Here is a 24,921-nt window from a genome sequence, read left to right on the forward strand (position 1 = left end):
ATTAAATCAATTATTTGATTAATGGTCTTCAATAAAGTCTCTTGATTTCATAGAACTAATCGCCTATCATCAATTAAAGTGAAAGCCAGTAAAACAATGTGCGCTCACCATAAAATTCGTTAAACAAAATAAATAATCATTGAAAGTGCAATTGCATTAAAGCTAATACAAACAAACTTTTATACCATTCGAAATTATGTCTTCTGGTAATAAGAATAAGGTTGCAGGTCCTTTAAGAAGCTACAATTCTCGTTATTTGAGGGTAAAATGCGTAGTATTACGGTAATAGGGTAAAATTAAGCAGTAAAATCAATAAAGTATAATCAACTGTCTTTTCGTAATATATAGCTTTTAAATAATTATTACTTGGAAATAATAGTTTTATTTTCCAATTTCGCAACTAGAAAGCAGCATAAGATGAATTAGATATATTTTCTTGGTTTTAAGTAAGTTTTTAAGCTTGTGGCTACGGCCATAAAGAATATAGCAACCCCTTTTCTTCCCGAGGGTGTCGTATGATGCGACTAAGGAATAACACAGTTCCAATACCACCTTGGAACTTATAAAGCCGATCGATGGCGGGATAACCATCAAACTGCTGACATAAAATAAAAATGCCGTATAATGCCGAAATACACAGGCCGAAGACGGGGAGCAGTGTCTACGGCGCGACAAAGCCAGCCCTGCGGTCAGCAACCGTCTGCCCAGCGTAGTGACTATGGGCAACATACATGAGTTCATGCCATTTTTTGGCGCGAATTTGTGGAGGCATATATGTCCAACAGATTTTGGTTTTAATAATTTTTCTGAGTGAGAATCAATATTTCTCAACACTCAGTGTAATTAAGATTTTTAACCGAGATTTCATGAATAAAGAATGAAGTATAGGTATATGGTTTAATAACTGTAATACGAGGAGAATGGTATACGTCGTAACGTCATTTGTTATCACAATGGCGACGCGTGGGCCGTGGACAGAGTCACCTTGGAGAGTGACGATAGTGCAGGTGTGGATGGTGTGGTAAATATTTTTAACTTTATTACCTGCATGTAACTAATAATTAGCACAGTACAAATAAATCGTCACAAAATAATCGTTGAAAATTAACATATTATAAAGTTTAATAAAATTAATATCAATTTTACCATTGATTTTGTTGCCATTACTAAATAAGCACAAGAAAATTATTCATTTAATGTAATAAGCGTGTCGTGATTTAGTTTTGAATGTCACTTACACACACAAATTAGTGTCTTCGGTCAACAGACAGATAAACTAAGACAGACAGACAATACGCTCGTATTGTTATATATTAAAACAACACGGTTCGTTGCATGTCTTGACTGTTTGTTAAAACAGAAAAAAGTTTGAAGTTTGAAAAAAAAAAACGGTGAATGAAAATCTATGACACACATACACTAAATTTGTGGGAAGTCAGTTATTTAATTTTCTATTAATTTTCGTATCTATAATATACATAGCGTCAATTACATTTGACTTACTAGTCATATGTAATTCATGCTATATAAAACTAGATGTACGGACTCTTGTGTATACGATATGTGATACATAACAATTGAGAAATAATTATTTATCTGTCCTACCAAACTTAACACATAAAAAAACAAGTGTGCTTTAGACCACACGACTGAACTTACGAAAGGTAACTCTCTCTCTTTCTATCTTCACTAACTCATATATCTCTCTCTCAACTTCCGTACGCTTCGTCCGATCACACTGTTCGTAATATTCATAATTCGCTCTCGTCACGCATTCACCAGCTTACTTTCCAAGTCAAGCGTACGTGAAGAAGTGTTACTAAAATAACTGTACATAATAAAAAAGTCACATATAAGAACTCTTTTACTCCATGACATTTAACATATAACAATTGAAAAATTAATTATAATCTGTCCAAGACACACATAAAACCTCTTTAAAAAAAGAATACAAAAGAACATTCCTTCAGATCAACTACGATAGTTAACAATAACGGACACATTATATACATGTATATAGTCGAGCGTGACAAAGTTGAATAGGCCTAAATCAGAGGGTTAGGTATTGTTCAGTAACAAGTGCAGTCTTACAAGAGGGTCTCACGATTTAGGGTACGGATAAAAAACGTCGTGGAGTCGGAAATGAGAAAAATATTCGGGAAAATTTTATTAATACAGTTTTTTTTTTATTAACAATATTTACCTTTTTAAATTGTAGTAAATTTCGCGTTTGTATATACGATTGAACTTTAATATAAATGTATTGTTAGGTCTGATTTCATTCTTTGGTTACTGAAGCAATATTATGCAAAGTAGAATTTAACGCTGTACACTTAAAATACTCACGATAAAAACCAATTTTGCGTTAGTCAGATTTTTAAAAAATCTTAAAATATTTTATGGACTATACAAAACTTTTTTGAGCTTTAAATAATAATAAAAAACCCTTTAGTCAAAATATGCCACGAAATTGTAAAATATTACACGAAAAACAAAATATTACAGCGACTCCATTCTTCCTACCTTTCTATTATCTGCCTTGCCCTCCTCACGAAATTTAGAGCTTAGAAAAAGGATATTAAAAAGCACAAAGCTGGACAAAGGAAGCTTTGCACGTGTGTGAACACGTGGTCCGGGGTCAACGGACTGTCAAAAACAATATGCACTCATTAGGCCGCCTGATTACATTAGATTTTTTTTTATCTATGGTTAGATTTGAATGGGTCTATTTTTGGTAATTGTCTTTTGTTTTTATGCAGCTGCATCATTTAGAATTGGTCAATAGAGTTATTATTGACTGGCTACGTCTTGCGGTTTTAGCCGAGTAATTACCGATTTCGTGAGAATATTGACACAAAAGTAGTCCATTTGTTCTGATTCTCACGAAATCTAAGCACTAAGTTTTGTTGCTTTTCATCCAGTTGTTTTTTCTTGAAAGAGTTTCATACATCAATAGATCCTTACAATCTCGCATTGATAATATTAGTAAGACTACATATTGTTTAGTAATATTGATTATCACTTTTTAATTTATAGTTTATTTCATAAGTTGCCGATATTTTTCATCTCGTAGATAAATAACTGATAGGATTAATTTAATCTGCTGGAAGTAATTACCTTCCAGACTTGTTTTTTCAATATTTTAAAACGTTCAGTTAGAGATCTGTATTAATAATAATAATAATTAAAAAAAAATTAGAAGGTTGTTTGTTTAATAATACAGGTGAAGTTATGCGAATATTCCGGTGTTAATAAAATTAATTGATATTATGAAATCTATACCATTGCCCTTGAATTTTTCACCTGATTTCAAGTGTGAATGACCCGATTGTAATCGAGTACAAAAGTTATTTAAATGTAATAATTAATTATAATTAGCTTATATTATAGATATATTTATTACTCATTGTTTGTTTTTAAATTGTAATAAACTAATACCTGACACAGAATTACCTTATTTATCTACTTAATTATAATAATATATTGTTATATTATATAATATGGTGATCTGTGCCCGCGACTTCGTCCGCGTGGAATTTAAGAAAAATCTGCCTGCGAAAGTCCCGTCAGAATCGGTCGAGCCGTTTCAGAGATTAGCCGGAACAAACAGACAGACAGACAAAACTAGATATATGGATATGGATATACGTATATGGATATGGATAAACGTATATATAAGTATATGCTTCTTAATTTTGTAACATATTTAGACAGCACATCACGTTTTATCCGCATCGCCTTCACCAATAAAAATTTTTGTTCGCCCAAAAGATTTTTTTTTAAATTATACAAACTCAACCTTTATAGCATTAAATATTTTATCCTTAACCCTTAATATAATAACAAAAATATTTGTAAATACAAATCACGTGTAGCTTCCAAGGCTTACTTATAATATCTGATGTAACGCGGTCAGTGACACTGGGTACACCTTGTCTACAGGTGAATTTTGGAAATTTAATTATTTATTATGTTTTAAAACGCAATCGTCAATAACAAAGTTGTAATTCATGGTTGTAATTGATAATGATGTTTATCGGTGTTATCGCAATCATTAACATAAATACATAAATATATTCTAAGGTTTGGTGCTTGAGTTAAACATAAAAAGGTATAGAATAGATAGGTGGTATTATCATTAATCGATGGTATTATGCATTTTTAAAATATTTATTTAATTATTACTTATACTTTAATACATTAAATATAAATAAAAAATAAACCATTCCAATGCAGTTTTTTTCGAGAAAATTATTTTTTGTCGTCTTTGTTACTTTCGTGTTTAATAACGTAACATTTTTTGACGTTTGTAAAAATAACAAATAAATCTATATATTAATACGTGAAGCAAAAGCTTTGTACCCTTTTTTACGTAAATTTCGCGGACGGAAGAGTATGAAATTTGGTTCACTTATAGTTGCATCTATTAGTGTCAAAAACCTTCTGTAAAAACCACGTAGTTTATTTTATGTCACTAGGTCGGCAAACAAGCGTACGGCTCACCTGATGGTAAGCGATTACCGTAGCTTATAGACGCCTGCAACACCAGAAGCATCGCAAGCGCGTTACCGACCCAATCCCCAATCCCCCCAGGAGCTCTAGTCACCTTACTCACCAACACTGTGCCCTACCTCAGTTAATGTAATATTGTTAGAAAACAATTACAAAATACCTTCTTCAAATACATCTTCAACTTCTCATACATTTTTAACCGACTTCAAAAATAGGAGGAGGTTTATTTTTTTTTAGTCAATCTTGTTAACCTGAAAATTAGGTTTTCTAACTGTGTAATGCACGTGTATTTAGTAATTAATTTAGAAAATACAACGTCTTGACTAAAACGATGTAATCGTATATCTTCGTGACCTAAGCGAAATTCAGTCTCCTAGCTTCTCCACAATGCTACTAGAATTGAAATTACACTAAGATTATTGAAGTTATACTTCTTTTGGCTTAGGGAAAAATTATGAGAGTAAATTATTACTTCTATTTATTGTTTTCTAATGTTTACGCGAATTTTACTCATTTAATGAAACAACTTTTTTCGGATGTTATCGCGGTTTATTGTTAACTTTTGATTCCCGACGTTTCGGATACTTTACAGCAACCATGGTCACGGGACTTCTATTTATATTTTGAGTATAGACTGGATTATAAAAATAATAAAATCCTGAAGTGCTTATCTTTTCAGTATAAGAGACGAATGGGGAGAAAAAGTGTGATACGTTAAAAGTTTTGGAAGGCTGGTGATAAATGAATTTATGTATCGTTCAATTGGGTACAAGTTTCAAGGTTTATAGGAAAAGGTCAACAACAGCATTACAAGTGAACACCTTTGGTTATGGTATTTTGAATAATTACAACGAGAACACCTGACCTATTGCGTATGTTTTCGGAAATTAATTATTTTATTATTGAACTTGATTTTAAACAACATGTAAAAAGTATTAGGTCATCAATGTTGTTTTTTTTTCCATTTACTGGTAACTTCTGCTTAATGGTTTGTAGTAACCAGTGAAAAAACTCGTGATTAAACTTCAATGGATTACGAATTAGGTATAAGGTTAATTTTTCATATTTCATTTTTCGTCAAATGTAGTAGTTATAATAGAGATAATTAGAGATATATTGAATGAAATAATGACCTAAACTTTTGCAAAATAATTTTACTGTCACTATCGATGACGTCATATGGAGAAATAGCCTCTAATTGGTTTTGTCTACTTCAGTTTTCATACAATACACATGTCCAGATTTGGACAACCGTTTATGTGGTATGTTGCCAATTACAGCAACAATTGTCGTGTGCGGGAATCGTGTCCTAAATCGCGGCGCATTAGACACGAGCTTTCACCACTGAACCAATTATCAATCTATTCATAAATAGCTGGGATGTTACCGAATTACTTGAGTGTCTTTTTGTGTTCTTACTCTATCGGATGTCGCCGACGCAAAAAAAAAACAAATTTACACATTTTGGATCATACATACAAACATTTCAAGTTACGTAAAAACAAAGAATCTTTGGTAATATTTCTTTGCTCCTAGACATATTTTTCACTAAAGGGCATTTGCCTTAGACAGGTGCCCATTCCAGGGCCGCTCAAGTGCCGATTATTGATAACGAGGTGACTGACACTCTAATACCTTTCGGATTAGAATATAATTAATAAACTTGTAACTATTCGTTGCGTAATTACAAACAAATCTAATATATAAAATTCTCGTGTCGCGATGTTTGTAGTTAAACTTCTCCGAAACGGCTTGACTGATTTTCATGAAATTTTGTGTGCATATCGGGTAGGTCTGAGAATCGAACAACATCTACTTTTCATACCCCTAAGTTATAAGGGATGGATGGGGGGGGGGGGGTTGAGAAGGTTAATAAAATATATGACAAAACAACGTTTGCGGGGTCAGCTAGTTATCATCATTACAGCCTATACAGTCCACTGCTGGACATAGGCCTCCATAAGTTTACGCCAAAAATAACGTGAACTCACGTGTTTTGCCCATAGTCACCACGCTGGGCAGGCGGGTTGGTGACCGCAGTACTGGCTTTGTCGCACCGAAGACGCTGCTGCCCGTCTTTGGCCTGTGTATTTCAAAGCCAGCAGTTCGATGGTTATCCCGCCACCGGTCGGCTTTTTAAGTTCCAAGGTGGTAGCGGAACTGCGTTATCCCTTAGTCGCCTCTTACGACACCCACGGGAAGAGAGGGGGTGGCTAAATTCTTTAGTACCGTAGCCACACAGTACACCGTAGCCACACAGTACAGCTAGTTATAATATACAAAAAAAACCTGGTTATTATAGGTCTTCAGGAAATTGATTTTGATATCAAAATCATGCGTATAAAAAATTCCTTCCCTATTATTGTTCAGTTAGGGTCTCGGTGTTTATTTCTACTTCATTAGTTCTGAGGTATCTAATAATTAAAAAAAAAATCGAATTGTGAACTGCCTGCATTTTTAAAGTCGGTATATACATACCTACATAAAATTTAAAAGAAGAACATTTCAAACAACACGAACGTTACGAACAAAAACTTATGTAAGTATTTAAAAGAATACCTGCGAAGTTTCTTTCTGATTCTGCAGAATCTAAATTCCAAATCGGTGGTAATTTCACTTTTCATCACAATTAAAATTTAAATTTGCAAATGATGATTCGAAGGTGTTTTTGAAGCCTATTTAAAGAAAGTTATTTTTGAATCGATTTAAATTCAACAATATGCGCAGTATAATCAACCCCTACAATGTGTAATGAAGACACATTTGAAATCTTTTCAGTATGCGTATATATGTTGTGTGTTCAGTATTTATAAGTTAATCGTGTGGTAAATAACAAACGAAAAAAGGTTTACGTGATTTAAGTATCCACTTAAATGTTTATTATGTAGGTATAAACAATACCCATTATTAGGTATTATTTGTCACTTACCATGCTAATAAAAGGGCTATATTTTCTCAAAAGTTAACTCGGTAATGAGATTTTTCGCTCGACAGAAGAAAATAGCCGGTGAATCAGCAAGTTGAAGTGGCAATTGATTGGATATGTTGTAGCACCAATGGAGGTTAGAAAAGACGTGTCCTGAATTGGAAATCGCGCCTACGGAGGTTCTATGTGGATGGGAGGACCATATCAAGCAATGGATTGCGACAAGCTAAAGCGTATTCATTAAATTCAATTATCATAAAATTAATTATATATTATACACAAAACACTACAATATATAATTGGGGATTCAGTTTTATCATATTTTATAGGTTTATTAACTTATTAGATCAATCCCTTGATTGTATAGTTCAGTGACCCAGGCCCTTGTGTAATGTCGTACACCTTTTGATAGTGATTGGCTTATCAGTTATATAATTATATTCAAAGTCAAAGACTTATGTAAGTTACATCATATGATTATATTAATTTATTCAATAGTGTTATGTATATTGGGTTGAAAGGTGCGTTTGATTTATTGTAGGATTTAATGTAAATGGTACCCTCTTAGATATTTTTTTTTTCCTTTAATGACAACGTAAAGAAGTTTCTTATAGAAGATCACGACCCTCTAATTGAGGAAAGGCGCAGCAACGAATATCCTGCTCAAAATATCGAGTGTCTCGACTTGAGAACTACTTCGACTTTACGGAAGATCACAGCTAAATAAAACTGCTTTCAAGCAGTCATCATCATTATTTCAGCCTATTACAGTCCACTACTGGATATAGGCCTCCACAAGTTGGCACCAAAAATGGAGTGAACTCATGTGTTTTGCCCATAGTCACCACGCTGGGCAGGCGGGTTAGTGACTGCAGGGCTGTCTTTGTCGCACCGAAGACGCTGCTACCCCTCTTCGACCCGTGTATTTCAAAGCCAGCAGTTGGATGGTTATCCCACCATCGGTCGGCTTTTTAAGTTCCAAGGTGGTAGTGGAACTGTGTTATCCCTTAGTCGCCTCTTACGACACCCACGGGAAGAGAGGGGGTGGCTATATTCTTAATGCCGTAACCACGCAGCAAATCATTTTGCTTTCAAGCAGTACTGTGTTCATATGGTGAGTAAGGTGACCAGAGCTCCTAGAGCAGTAACACGCTTGCGATGCTTCTGGTGTTGCAGGCGTCTATACGCTACGGTAACGGCTTACCGTCAGGTAGAGCGTAAGCTTGTTTGTTTAAACCAATAAAAATTACTGTGGAATTAAGCTCTAGACTTATTCCTACAGGGGAGAGAAGTTTTGCTCAAAAGTGGGACGTTAATTGGCTGTTTCATATAATCTATACAAATAAATGAAATTGGAGTGTCGGTTTGTAATATTAAAATAACCGTTTTTTACTAAATGCACATGGATGTATACACGGTACATATACACAAATGACATTTTTTACAATTTTTGTGTCTGTCTGTCTGTTTGTTCCGGCTAATATTCTTAAACGGCTGGATCGATTTTGACGGGACTTTCACTGGCAGATAGCTGATGTAGTGAGGAGTAGCTTAGGCTACTTTTACTTTATAAATTTATTTATTTTACAACTCTACGAACTGAACAATAGCTTTTTTGTTAAACTCCACGCAAAAGAAGTCGCGGGCACAGCTAGTTTCTGATAAGTTTTAATTGCTAATACTATATTATTTACAAGCCTTGTGTTTCCCATTAGACGATCAAACGAGGAAAAACTCAAGATAGTCGACAGAGGCACTACATTATTTCTCCTAGCTTTTTAATATAAGCAAACCCTTTATAACCCTTTTCTGAGAACAGATACATAAAATTTAAGCTAGTTTAAAACCAATTCACAACCCTATTCAAGCTCTAAACGGACGCATAGTCAGCTATTTATCAAAAGAGCCCATTAAGGGCTAAGGCGATTTGTTCTTACACCATACTTTTTTTGATAAGACTATCATAAAAAGACAAGTGTTGGTCTCACGTGTTTCGTGTGCCCGAATCCTTGGTGCGTTGACCCTTAGATCACTCCATAAAAATCCTCGGCATCGTTCCCAGAATGTTTGGGCATTGTGATACTGTAGGCTGAGTGATGCTACCGTTTTTTGTTTTTATTTTGTAACTATACGGTTTGTTTGCCTGGAATGAAAGGACTCTTAAAGGAACTTTTAAATTGCTCGTAATATTTTTCTTTTAGCAGTTTTTTGGTGGACCCAAAGAATATTTTCTTGTACGAATATCAAGAAAAGTGTCAAGTTATATAAGAGAAACATTTACAAAGTTTTGACTCTTACATGAGAACTTTGTTCGAAAAGATAAAAATTAAATTCACTCGTGTATAACCCCTATTTTAATGACTATTTTTGTTATATTATTTAATATATAAAATATAATTTCAAAAGAGTAACTGCGGAGTTTCTTACCGATTCTTCTCTTTAGAATCTATATTCCGAATCGGTGGTAGCTTTACTTTAAAAATAATAATAATCACTTTAAAATTATAATTAGTAAAATGACGATTCGCAAAGCTCGCAAGCTATTCTTGATTTGATTTGATTAAATTGATAAATATATGAAATTTATATAACTTTGCTACGGCGTTTAACAAGTACCATTAGAATTATTTATTACATATATTTTTTTTGTTTCCGAATATATGTAATCATGTAATTTAAGAAATTATAATATTGCGCGTTACCTCGTTGGATATACTCGTAGTATGGGTAGGCTTGTATTTAAATTTGAATTTGTTATTTTCACCGTTTTCATATGTGGCAACTACGTAAATATCAAGTTCTTAAGATGTGAATTCTTAAAACATATACATATGTATAATATTGTAAAATTTAAAACTCGATTATATAACAGTAACTTTTGACCATTTTGGAAAAAGGAGAAGGTATTTTTTAAATACATATATATAACCTCATAACTATTTGCGATTTTGAGAATTCGTTTTTATTCGATAGCTGGTGCTTGTAGTTAACTGAAGTAGGGCACAGCAGGAAATTTCCTGCTCAAAATATGGAGCAGCCCGACTGGGGTCTCGATCTACAGAAGATCACAGCTAAATAATACTGTTTTCAAGCAGTGTTGTGCAGTCCTGTTGGTGAGTAAGGTGACCAGAGCTCCTGGGGGAATTAGAGATAGGGTTAGCAACGCGCTTGCAATGCTTTTGATGTTGCAGGCGTCTATAAGCTATGGTAATCGAATACCACCAGGTGAGCCGTACGCTTGTTTGCAGACCTAGTTGTACCTATATAAAAAAAGTGCAGTCCCATTTAAATTTGTGCGAGATCTTGATCTTGACTAGGTCGTTGGCGCAGTTTGTAGTGGCCCTGCCTTCTGCTCCGCGGATTGCAGGTTCGATTCCCACCTAAGTCTGGGTGTAATATTTGTATTTATATATGTTATATTTCTATGTATAGTTATAATAAAAAGTATTTAGCTATATCAGCCGGCTGTTACCTAACACAAGCATTAAGTTGCTTACCTTAGGAACAGACGACCGTGTGTCTAATATAAATATCTTATACTTAACATACGTTAAGTATAAGATATTTATATTATATTTATAATTTATATCTGGCGAATAGTATTAGAAGTAGTTATTACACTACACTTGCCAATGCAAATTGAAGTCGATTTTTTAACCGATTTTGAAAAATAAAAAGGTTCTCAATTCAACTGTATTTTTTTTTCTCTAATATAATAATGCGTATTTACTTGACAATATTTTCGTCTACCTACGTTGTAATAGGTGTCGATGTAATTGAAGTCGGTTTTTGTTTTGTTGGCGAGCAAACAGAATTATTGTTTAAAAATAAATACAACTATGTATTATAAAAATAAATATTGATTTTTCGTCCTATTATTTATTAATTTAGTTTAATATTGTGTGACCATTTATCCTGCGACCTTATACGCTATCGTAATAGTACTCTGAGGTTATCGCGTCATTTGAAAACTTTCACGGTGGTCCTAAGCCGACTAAGATTAATCGTCAAATCGAATCCTTCGCATAGAGTAAAAATGTCATAGGGAAGTGACATACGATGGATACTCTACTTCATATCACGTAAACGATTTATATGCATTACGTAATAGTCTCATGTTTAAATTATATTGATATATGCTTCAGTTACAAAATATAAAACTAAATTTTTCAATAAATCAGATATGCACGTAGATTTTTGGAACTTGTATCCTCACATTTCATATTATATAAGTATTTCTGTATGTAAGCGGTCACCAACCCCCCCTGCCCAGCGTAGTGACTATGGGCAACACACATGAGTTCACGCCATTTTTGGCGCGAACTTGTGGAGGCCTTTGTTCAGCGGTGCACTGCGATACGCTGAAGTGAGTGATTTTTGTATGCTCTGAGCGGATATATCTGTAATTTCTGAATTATCTTACAAAATTCCAAAGAAGTATCTAATATTATTCTAAATCAATTCACAGAAATATTAAGGACATTTTTTAATATGTTATTAAAATATATTTATATGTACATATTTTACTACACTGCTAATAGCATTTTTACCAAAACACTGTTCTAAGTTTACATTGTATAGACGGAAGTGTGTGCTTATTTTGTTTTTAAGTTTAGGATTTTGTTCTTAAGATGGTTTTAATGAAGTAAGCTTGTCAAAACATTTCGTTCGTCATAAGCTTGTTTGGCTGTTCGTCCGCTGTTCACAGGCTATTGTTTATTTTAATAAGTTTCTTTGTAACTTTAAATTTATTAAAACCTGTACTTTTTTTACATCAACTGATTATCTCTATATGTAAAATGAATGTTTATCTATAAGTCTTCTATAGAATCGTAAACTATGCATTTGATGTCATGATCCTCATGAAAGTTTTGTGCCCACAAAGGCCTCTTAGTTGGTATGACCAAAACAAAACGTAGCAACGCGCGCAGAGTAAAGCAAGTTATTTATAAATTGTACTAGAATAATTAGTTTTATTAGGACATTTTTTTAAAGACGCTTATGTACAGAGATGAACGCTACTGTATTATACGCCAGCGTTAACAGGTTCGATGTTCGTCATGACAAATTTTTGTATACCTAATCCTTTCACGGTTTCGGCGTCTATGATTGCGTTGTGTTTAAACACTCGATGGAGTTCTTATCCTACTGGAAACTGTTAATTATGAAGCGTGTTGTATTATGTCATTTATTTATATGTGACGACGCGTTGGCGTAACGGTCACAGCACTGGTTTGTGGCTGTTGCGCTGGCGGTTGCGGCTTCGATCCCCGCATATGTCAAACATTTGTATTGGACATACAGATGTTGGCCGTGGTCTGGGTGTTTGTGCAGTCCTTGCGGGTCTCCCCACCATGCCTCGGAGAGCACGTTAAGCCTTCGGTCCCGGTTGTTATCGTGTACACTTGATGGCGATCGTTACTTATAGTAGGGAATATATCCGCCAACCCAATCTGATCCTTCTCCTACACGGGGAAAGAGGTCCCCTATGTCCAGCAGTGGGATATTACAAGCTGAAGCGTATGTATGTAACTATATATGATAAAAAACTTTGTGTCGCGACATTTCAATATTACATGAACAAGTTTGCGAAATAATTGATTTTAATTTTTAAAACTTCAAAAGTAAGTAAATACGAGTATACAAATCTAATTCATTTAATCTAAATATCAGATAAATTGTGTGATGACGTTATTTTTGAATATAAGTAGGTTTTAGTGCATTTAAATGAAATTTGTTTTTTAAAAAGTTTTTTACTTTTAATATGTCCTTCATTATTGATGTTTGATTTCAACAAATTTGTATTTAGGAATATTGTTATGTATTGAAATTATTATCATCAAACAATTGTCGGCTTCTTATAAAATATTGTTGTATGTAAATAATATCATCAGACATTCAGGCATCTAGTAAACAATGACAATGTTAGTGGAATACCAAGTATGCATCAACACTTTAGTATAAATAATATTGAATGTAATATATCGTAGTTAACTTATATATTAGCTGTTTTTCTTGTATGTGTTAGCATTTACATTTGTAATTCTAACAATTATGAAAATATTGGATTTTGTATTGATATTACTCTTATTGTTTATTCGATTAATATTGGAACAGTACAAAGTAGTCGTAGTAATAGATTTGTATATCTTCCGAATGGTTAATATTAATTTACGATTAGTCAGTGGCCATCTTTATTATCTGTTTTTAACCGACTTCCAAAAAAGGAGGAGGTTCTCAATTCGACTGTATTTTTTTTTTTTTTTTTTTATGTATGTTACATCAGAACTTTTGACCGGGTAGACCGATTTCGACAAATTTTGTTTTAATCGAAAGGTGGTGTGTGCCAATTGGTCCCATTTAAATTTATTTGAGATCTAACAACTACTTTTCGAGTTATATCTAATAATGCGTTTTTACTTGACGCTTTTTTCGTCGACCTACGTTGTATTATACCGCATAACTTTCTACTGGATGTACCGATTTTGATAATTCTTTTTTTGTTGGAAAGGGGATATCCCTAGTTTGGTACCGTGATAAGGAAACCAGGATCTGATGATGGGATCCCAGAGGAATCGAGGGAAACTCTCGAAAATCCGTAATAACTTTTTACTGGGTGTACCGATTTTGATAATTTTTAATTTAATCGAAAGCCGGTGTTTATCATGTGGTCACATATAAATTTTATCGAGATCTGATAACTACTTTTTGAGTAATCTTTGATAACGCGTAGTTGCTTGACTATTTTTTCGTCGATCTACGTTGTATTACTTGTCGATGTAATTGAAGTCGGTTTTTTTTTCGTTTGCGAGCAAACACAATTATGTAGGGTAGTTATCCAATACATACTGTTATCATTCTATGCTTCTAATAATTTTAAAAGATTGTAGATTGTAGTGTTCTTAATGTGATTATTATTTGTTGAAGTACCAGAGGAACATAAAGATGACCATTTTCCGAATAATTAATACTAATTTTCTGAGTGGTTTGTCGCCATCTTTGTCATGTAGGTATTGGCGGGATTGTTGTCCTATAAATACGATAATTTGTAAGTAAAGAAGCATTTATTGTTTAATTATTGTGCGGCTAGCGTTGCTGCTCGATAAGTGGCGTATAAGTGATTAGTGTGATAACATATTCAACGCAGTTAAAAGTGTGTATTTTGAATGAATAACTATAGTTTTGATGTGAGAAATAAATGTTGCGTTGAGTGTTTACAGTCGTGTTTTACATACGTGTATTTAAAAACTAATTTTGCGTCTGTTTTACTTTACAAAGTCAGTAAGATAAAGTACCATTGCCAGTCTAATATGAGTTACACTTCCATGTTATGTTTAAATAAAATCTTTTGAGTCGGTCTAGATATAAAATAATACAGTTTTCTATTTAGTATCGATTACAGAAATATTTCAAGGTCAATTTGTGTTTGTCAAATGGTTGTTTAAGTTGGTTAAAAATGTTTGTATTAGGGGAATGGTCAAAACTTCAATTTTCTTTTAAAAATATATAATACACATTACACATTAATTAAGATAAAATTTTTGCTCTTGTTCACTGCATCATATGCATTTTGAAATCACATTGTTATTGCAATAAACAATTTCCCACGGAATTACACCTAAAATTTAAATAACTATACACATCACAAATAACCAAAGGACCTTCAAAACAGCGATAACATTTAAAATAACCTTTATTTTTCAATATTAATTACCGTAAGTTTTTGTTATTATCACAGCGTGGTGGATTAAGCTCCGATCTCACTTCTACACGAAGAAAGAGACCCTTGGCAAGTAGTGCGATGTTACAGGCTGAATCATTTTATTATTATTCACTAGTGCATTTCGTTCATCCTAGAAATTTCTAGAAATTTCGGATATGTATCTATTTATAGACCAAGATCATATAATATTTTTTGTTTGAAAGAGTATCGAAAACACATCTACAAAAATTCCTTATTCAAAATATGATTGGATTTCAGATTTTTATTTTTGTACAAAATTGATTTACATTAACTTATTTCAATCAAATTCATTTCAACACAATACCATTCTGCATCACAATTACCACAACTTTGATTGTTTCTTTCTCTATTATTATTTCAAAAATACAAAAAAATAACCCGTTCAAAAGCAACAATTTTCATAATTCCAAAACAACGAAACATCAATGTCTCCTTACGTAATAGACAGAGCTTTTAAAGTCTTAAAACTGAAGCAGCTTATTAAGTTATTTATAGTATTATCTTAATAATTGCTTAACAAGTTTACGACTCAGTCATTACTCCGATTGCATCTAAACTGTTGTTAAAATGTAAGAATTTTAATGGAATTGTATTGTTGAATTGGGCTGTAATAAATGGTTAGATTCTTAAAAATGTTTTAATATTTTGACTTAACCTCGAATTAGATGAATTTACATTTTAAGAGTTTCGTTATAAATGTGCTGGAAATTCCTAGTTTTATTTTCAGAATATTATTTGTTAATAAGCTAAAAGGAAATCAAGTACAACATTTTGAATAGTTTTTATGTTTTTAGTATAAATTTCAGATTATTAGCGTTTGTTAATTACGTATAAAAATGTATAAAGTTTTCAAGCTCAAAAATATATATTTTTACTAATTTTTTGTTAACAAGATTTTTTTATATATAACTAGGTCGGTAAACAAGTGTACGGCTCACTTGATGGTATGCGATTACCGTAGCTTATAGACGCCTGCAACACCAGAAGCATTGCAAGCGTGTCATCGACCCTACACCCAAATTCCTCCCAGGAGCTCTGGTCACCTTACTCACCAACAGGAACACAATACTGCTTGAAAGCAGTATTATTTTGCTGTGATCTTCTGTAAGATCGAGGTACTACCCCAGTCGGGCTGCTCCATATTTTGAGCAGGAAATTTCCTGCTGTAGCCTAACCTCAGGCTATTGAACACAGAATGAATTTTTCAATTCGTGCCAGTAGTTCCTGAGCGCGTTTAAATAAGCATACTAACAAATTTTTCATTTTATAATATTAGTTCATCTATACTAATAATATTATAAAGAGGTAAAGTTTCTAACTTTGTTTGTAGGGAGTAATCTTCGCAAATACTGATCCGATCACGAAAATTCTTTCACTAACAGAAAGCGACTGTTCGCGAGTGATATAGACTATATTTTATTGTTATTGAACAAAAAAATCAGTGAAAATAATAGTATATATAAATCAAGTCGGAGACATGCGAGCGAGACGAAAACCTTACTATATATTTGCATCAAAAATAATTAACGCCCAACGAAGTGGGAGCGGGTCGGCTAGTATTACAATATAATTGTAGAATTTTAAAAATCCTGTTACTGAATATGTAATGTCTTCGTGTATTTTTAACCGTCTTCAAAAAAGGTCAATTCTACCGTATATATATATTATACTCTTATATATATATTTAATGTATGTTCGGGGATAACTTCCACATGATAACACCCATTTTGATAATTTTTTTTGTTGGAAAGGAGATATTCCAAGTGTGGTACCATGATAAGGAAACCAGGATCTGATTATGGTATCCCAGAGAAATCAATGGAAACCCTCGAAAATCGTGGTCGAGTCCACTGCTGGACATAGGCCTCCCCAAGTTCATTTTTACAACTACAAATACTAAACTCGAGCGGGAATCAAACCCGCAAACCGCCGGTGTTTTAGACGCTTACACGCACCGCTGCATTAGAGCGACATTCCAATATATGTTTTCTAATTTATCACCAATACATATATTATAGATAGACAATAAGGGATGACTCTAATTTTTCTACAATTATTAACAACTATTTATATTGATCCCGCAAAACTATAAAACTAACCATCCCTTTTAACAATTTCTAAAATCGGTTACATTCACCTACCATAAAACAAGCCACAACATTGTTAAGTAAACATTCACCTCAAAGACCGAAAAAAGAAAACTCATTATTTTAATTATACAATGCACGTAAGCTCATGGACCTCTGTTGATAAGGGCGCGTTGACCCCACACTGATAGGTCAGTGTTCACTGTATCACATATTTGTTTGTTTTGTTTACATCACAATTAAATAAACAATGATTCTATTAGAAATGTATTTCTAATAATAATTACATAATTCATTTATTTTTAAATGATTATGAATATTGTTTTCACACACGGTCGTCTGTTCCTAAGGTGACCTACATTACAGGTAACAGACGTCAATATTCGTCTAACATGTTTTGAAATGAAACTGGCTTAGAATCGTTGTGATTAGGAACTAGATAACACGAATATACGTCATGGTAAAGAAATAAACACATAAATGTATAGGAGAGAACCAGATCGAATACATTACATAGTACTTTATATGTATGTATTTTTGGTGAAACAATCTTTCGTAAGCTACTTTTCGGAAGTTTCACTTCTGCCGTGTGTGAATTGCATACACACCCTTTTTGAAAGGGCATAGACTTAATAATAATAAATACTTAGACTTAATGTGACTGAGTGTGAGAATCGAAGGTATAAAAAGAGAAAAAAAAACTAAGTATTCTGTTTTATGGATTAATTTTTATTTTTATAGATATTTATTTCAATAGAGACATACCAGTCATAAACGGTATTGGCAAATCGACTGGGGAAGTGCCTCTACATTACAGAAGACCACACCTAAATAATACCGTTTTCAAGCAATGTTGTGTCCTGTTGGTGAGTAGGGTGACCAGAGCTCCTGGTCGGCAACGCGCTTGCGATGCTTCTGTGTTGCAAGCGTCTATAAGCTGCGGTAATCGCTTACCATCAGGTGAGCCGTACGCTTGTTTACCGATCAAGTTACATAAAAAAAAAATTCTTCTATTTGGTGCATTCGTTCGAAATTTAAACACGTACGTATATATCAGCAATTCATTTTTACTTATACAGATAAAATAGATATAGATAACAGATAAAGACTTGATGACGACGAGATTTTAACAGTAAAGATTACACGCATTTCTCTTAGATGTACTTGAGTTTTAAGCGTGAGATATTTAATGCGTAAAGCGTGATAAATTAATTAGATCCAACTTATTCTTCAATTTTTTATATCGGTCTAAAAGAACGGTACTGTACAGTACCGTTCGTCAGCAAAGTGATGCCCTTTGGCTACAGTATTTTTACAACAAGTCTCGATCACGATTTTTACGAAACTAATTGATTGAATCTGTACGTGGAGTCAATGATTCACCTCTGATGAACAGTACATACTTTTAAGATTATGCAAGGCATTATATGCAAGGCATATACACACACATATATAATATGTATATGGTCGAATTGAGTAACCTCCTCCGTTTTTGAACTCGGTTAAAAAGTACTTGTCGGATCTTAATTAAAAGTCAACTAAGAAGAAGTTAGCAACCCGAAGCTAGCTAGCTAAGTATAACTTCTTACGTGCGTACATAAGTACACACACTTTTTTGGGAATCGGTTTAGATAAGAAATTAAGTCGCAAACTTTACATACAACTCGTGTTCCTCATAACTACAACAAACATTTTAGTCTACTTAGAAGATGCACCGAGGCGGTTAAACATTACGTAACTTTTAGTATTACGTTATAAGCTTTGATAATTACGCCGACGTAATGTTTAGCTAAATATTATACAAGTGGTATTTGTAGTATTTTGTAGTATCTTGGCGTATCAAAAAAAAAAAAAAAAGATTCCACTACTTCATACTCGCAGACTGACGTTGATTAGGTGTGTCTTTCGCTACACCTGAGTTTAACGCTTCTGGCTCGTATAATTTGTTGCAGGAATCAAAAGCAGAATTCTGTCAAAGAAAGATTATCCTTTATTCGTGCTTAAAACCCTTATACCAAGACAAGAAAACTTCTGCAAATATGTGCTAAGGTATAAACATCTGTTGTCTCCTAAGAAAACTCCTTTGGAGTTCAGAACTTTGATAACTACGCTCACATAATGCTTATCTAAATAATTAATCAATGTTGTTTGTAGTATTTTATAGTATCAAAAAGGGGATCCCACTTGTTCGTACACATTTACGTTCTGTGAGTGTTTTCAACCCCTTACGCATGCACGCCTCTACGCTCGTGATTCGCGTATTGGGGCTCAGTGACGAAACAGCCTTACACTGTTAAAAATTTCTTTGGTAAACTTACTAAAAATGTGTGGGAAGTTTTAACGCAAAACAATTTAGTAAATTTACTAAACAGAATGCTTCAACTCAATTTGAGAAAATTACAAAATGTTTTTGGAAATTTACCAAGCAGTTCCAGAAGATTTAAATAGTAATTTTATCATACAGTTTTGTAATTTTACTCAAGAATGTATCATGAAAATGCTTAGTAAATTTACTATGCTGTTTTGTAATTTTATTCAATAATTGATCATAAAAATGTTTAGTAAATTTACTACGCAGTTTCGTAACTACACCAACCAATTCATTTGAATTGGGTTTGATAAAATTACAAAATATTTTTGGAAATTTGCCAAGCAGTTACAGAAAATTTGATTAGTAATTTTACTATACAATTTTGTAATTTTAATCAATAATTGATCATAAAAATGTTTAGTAAATTTACTATGCTGTTTTGTAACTATACTACTTAATTAAGTCTAAGTTGAGTGGAACCCTTTCGAATGCCACGAGTCTCGTTTCGATCGGTCAAGCCGTTCAAAAGTTATAAGAGGCCCGAGTAGAAATTTTTACCGACCGGACCGTGCATGCCTGATCAGGACTAGATAAGGCATGTAACGCAGATGATGTATCTGGACCTGATCAGGAAAACCTGATCTGGACCTGATCAGGTTTTCCTGATCTCAGGTCATACCTGATCTGGACCTGATCAGGTTTCCCTGGTCAGGTCCAGATACATCATTTGCGTTACATGCCTTATCTAGTCCTGATCAGGCATGCACGGTCCGGTCCTTGGTTGCTTGATCCAAATCGAGTATGCCCAGAGCGGTCCTTTTAAATAAAACACGAATGTACAGTCTTGACAAAATTGTTTATTAAAAAACTTGGTTGTCTGCAAACCGTCGTAACAAAACATCTCCTCGGATGCATAGGCCGATCAGATAGATGCGGCACAAGCATACATATGAGCGTAACGAAGCCGGCGTTAATCGATTTATTAGACGTCACGTCAGAAAAAAAAAAGAAATATATTATGTTACTTAACATACTATGTATATTTAAAATAACATATTATATATATATTTAACTTAACATAACATAACAATACACTTTATTGTGCACTTAAACAGAAATAAAACTTATCCGATTGAAAAAAAAAACATATTTGTTTCCATTTATTTTTTTCAAATGTATTATTTATTTTTGTTTTTACTTTAAATATCAATTATTTTTATGTTAAAGTTAATAATAATAATGATTGTTATTAAATATTATGAATTAATTTTTCTTTTTGTTTGCTTGGCAAAAAAAAAAAAGATTTTAAAAAAGTAAATAAATTAAAAGCGATTAGTTGTTTTTATTTATCTTCATTAGATGGTAGTTTTTTGATCCTGAATACCCTGTACCCATCCCAATCTTTATTAATATATTAGCATTATTCAATACTGCAGACAATGCTTGAGGGAATTTATTATCGAAAATACTTTCTTGATTCTTTTCGAATTTCTGTCTTACTGCAGCTTAAATACAAAATTTAAATTAATCATGTACGTAATTAAATTAGTAATAGTAAAAAATAATTATTATTAGGTATAAAATAATAACATATAATTAAGAAATAATTAATTAGGTATCAATGATAGTAATCCTGCACTATATAATGATTAACATACTTTTTATAGAAGTGAAAAAGTCGTATCTTTGAAAACTTTTTTTTGAAGTTGCTTTAACTTCTACATAATTATGACATCTCTTGTTATATAAACACGAGTAATATTTCCCATATTATGGGTAAAAGTATTTTTTCCATCAAGAGAAAAGTATATATGTTTATTCTGGAAAAGAAAATTTATTATAATTATTTGTATGATTAATTAATTATTATGATTAGCATTTTATCAAATATGTCAATTTCAATATTGTCAGATAGAGCAACTATATTAGATCTTTCATATATTTGTATATAAGAATATAGTTTATTAAAAACTTACCATTTTATTTTTATATTTTTGGCCTTTTAATTTTTCATTGAATTTATCAAAATAATATCTTCCATTGTTGATAGCGGAAATTCTAATTTTTGGACCACTGGATTTCCTTCAGGATCTGTTAATAAACTGAAATCTAACAGCTGAGTACTGTTATTTTTTTATTTCAGATAGGATTTGGGAACGTCAGCAGATATGGACTTTTAAATTCGCTAATTGTTTTGATAGACTGTTATTATGTTTGATACATTCCAGCAAAGAATCTGTTGAAAATAAATTATATATTACTTTTTTTTTTTAACTAACACAATGATTTAAATTTCAAATTGTTTCAAAATATTGAGAGATAAATATTATCACGATTACAACACTCCACAATTTCAGAATGGAATCTTTATTATGATTTTGTAAATAATTATAATAAGTATAGATATCCTAATAAATTAAAAACAATATATATTTTTTTCTTACCACTGGATACAGTATTTTTTGTTGATGATGATCTAGCTGCTAATATATTCATTTCAGCTTCTGTTTCAGATTTATGATGATGATGAAAAGGGATTATCAGCAATTGTTGCTGATAATACTGTCTTCATGTGCTATTTCCATAAGCATATTTATGTCCTTCAAACTCGAATTGATTTTTCTTATTTTTCTACTTTTAGTTGATGATGAAGATGATCAAGGTGGCATGGTGTAGATTATGAACTAATTTTTTTTCCTTTTGAGCCAACAATGTAGTTAGTACTGTCATTAATTCGTTTTTTTAGTTTCATTATTTATTTTCATAGGTTTACATAACGATGACAGTGGTGATGAAGATATCGAAGACGCTATTGATGTAGATGACCATTCTAGATTATGTTTTTAGGCTTGTTTCTTCACAATTTTTTGGTTACATTTTTTTGGCTTCTATTTCTTAGGTTCTAGTGGAATGAAAAAATTTGAAATAAAATTTCAGTATTATAACTTAATTGATAGTATAAAAATTAACGATTAAAAATAAATTTATATCAATTAATATATATCCCTTGTAAAAAAAAAACCGTAAAAAAATTATTAGAAATTAATCAACAATATTTACATTTTAAATAATAAATATTACCTGCAATTTCAGTGGATTCGTCAGTTAACTCTAAAGCTATTTGGCTAAATATATTATCTATTTTGAATCAATCCTTTGCTAATGTTTTTAATTTGAAACTTTTTTCAACAGCAGCCGCTTTTGCTTTAGCAGAATACTCATTATTGGTAGAGAAGAATAGGGGTTCTTTTTAATCTTATTAATTTTTCCTCTGCCTCTTCCATTGTTTCTGATAATATTAATTGTAATTGTGAATTACTTTCTTATTATTATGACAATGAAATAGCAATTCTTAAAAATCTATAATTTAAATAATAGTTTACCTGCTGTGCCACTTATTTGAACTTATCTTTCTTTTTATTTATCTTTCTTCTTATTTTTATCTTTCTTCTCTTTAACTATCGTTTGTAATAATTTACAATACTTAGTACTTTTTAACAATGATTCAGGCTATTTACATCCGGTACCACGATATTCAATATATCAATTTCTTTATTGGATGAATCATTTAAAAATAAAACTAATGCATAAAAAAAACCATCTGAAAAAAACAGATTATTGAAATATAAAATTATTTTAAAAATAGTAAAGAATTGTAATGTATTTTTTCAATGATTTTTACTAACCTTAAATGTTTTACGTAATTAAACATAAAAACGAAGCTTTACACACAACACAAATTTTTATCTAGCTAAATTAGTCCACAAGTTCGTATTATGTACACAATACACACCGATACAAACGTCTAGAGAGAAGTTTATAGTACACTTTTTTTTTGTTTAACACAATATTAATATGGTTCAGTTTTTGTATTGAACTTATTTAATCTTGATATTATTTACATTAATATGCTAATCGACAAATAACTTTTAAGTTATATAAAAATATAATTATACTTTCAAGAAACGCTTTTTTATGACACAAAATTCTTTATCACTTCAAAGATTAATACACTGAAACACTGATGTGAGTGATGTGCGTCTTAACGAAGAACACTGTGAACAAGATCCGACATGTTCCTTCGTGACGTCACACGCTGTTGCTTATATTTCGTTCCTTATTATGTTGTATTTATATTAATATTTTCGTTAAGTTTTATTTATTGTATATAATTCAATGCAAGATTATATTATGTTATATTCGTTATTATATTCATGTTATTTAATAGAAATTAAAGGCAGTTTTTTATATATAATATACTCAATTGACTGGTGCTGAAGTGACCTATGAATAACAAATTAACAACTACAGACTATCAAATTGTGCTTGTAATACAATAAATGAATAAATCGATCATAATTATGATAAAAATAACTTTACGTCATGTAGGTAATTATTGTTTCTATAAATTTAATGAAAAACGGAAATAAAAATAGTATCTAATTAAGTCGAAATCTTGGAATTGAATTTCAAATCAAGAGTAAAGAAAAATAACTCTGTTCATTGATTTATTTATTTTTTGACGGCTATCTTAAAATTTAACTATGCACGCGTTAGTGAAATTTAATAAAGTCAAAATAACAGATTAGTATATATGTAGCTAGGTCTAATCAGGCTAATCAGGCAGGGTTTATATCAAGAGTTATGGAGCAAAAATACTTGGAAAATCACATACCTACCTACTTATTTATCTAACAAATTTAGATTACAGAACAAACACACAGTTTTTTTTTGTATTCTGAGTTAACAAATTAGGTACGAAATTGGGTATGCAAATGAAACAAGTAAAATTATTGGTTTAAAGTAACAAAACAAGTAATAAACGAATAAATAATTAATATTTTTAATCTAAAAATATTTCATTAAATCGATGGAAATTTCTTCTGATTATTATTTAAAATCGAATTTGGTATTATCTAATCTCTGAAACGGCTGGACAGATTTTGACGGGACTTTCATTGGCAGATAGTTGATGTAACAAGGAGTAACTTAGGCTACTTAATACGAATAACTACGAATTGAACAATTTTTTTTTTAAATCCCACGCCGTCGAAGTTGCGGGCCCAGCTAGTAATATAATAAATACTTATATAAAAATATAATAAATTTAGATATACTTAAATATATAAATATAAGCGGGTAGAAGATTACGATTATAATAGTTATTATTATGTACTCAGCTATATGGTATTTACTAGACTAATAATATTAAACGATTAGATTCATTAAAATTTTTGGTCAAAAATATCTTGAATTGAATTAAATTGTTATTTATTCCATTGTTACAAATAAAATTTATGCTAGCTGAGTTCAGTTGAAAAAAATTCACACTAGATTAATC

The 24,921-nt window shown here is 31.8% G+C and overlaps 2 long non-coding RNA genes across 2 annotated transcripts; one reads left to right on the top strand and one right to left on the bottom strand.

Annotated features, from left to right (window-relative positions):
- Nucleotides 1-947: 947 nt before the first annotated feature.
- On the top strand, nucleotides 948-15,815 carry LOC123662947. Its single transcript, XR_006744579.1, has 2 exons — nucleotides 948-1,021; nucleotides 15,177-15,815. It is a non-coding gene; the product is annotated as an uncharacterized LOC123662947 (long non-coding RNA).
- Nucleotides 15,816-20,902: 5,087 nt separating this feature from the next.
- Nucleotides 20,903-23,672, bottom strand: LOC123662631. Its single transcript, XR_006744529.1, has 7 exons — nucleotides 23,267-23,672; nucleotides 22,964-23,181; nucleotides 22,662-22,869; nucleotides 22,025-22,482; nucleotides 21,557-21,816; nucleotides 21,239-21,400; nucleotides 20,903-21,085 (listed from the first exon to the last, which is right to left on the bottom strand). It is a non-coding gene; the product is annotated as an uncharacterized LOC123662631 (long non-coding RNA).
- Between the last annotated feature and the right edge of the window lie 1,249 nt (nucleotides 23,673-24,921).

This window comes from Melitaea cinxia, chromosome 19 (genome assembly GCF_905220565.1).
Source record: "Melitaea cinxia chromosome 19, ilMelCinx1.1, whole genome shotgun sequence".
NCBI classification, from domain to species: domain Eukaryota; kingdom Metazoa; phylum Arthropoda; class Insecta; order Lepidoptera; family Nymphalidae; genus Melitaea; species Melitaea cinxia.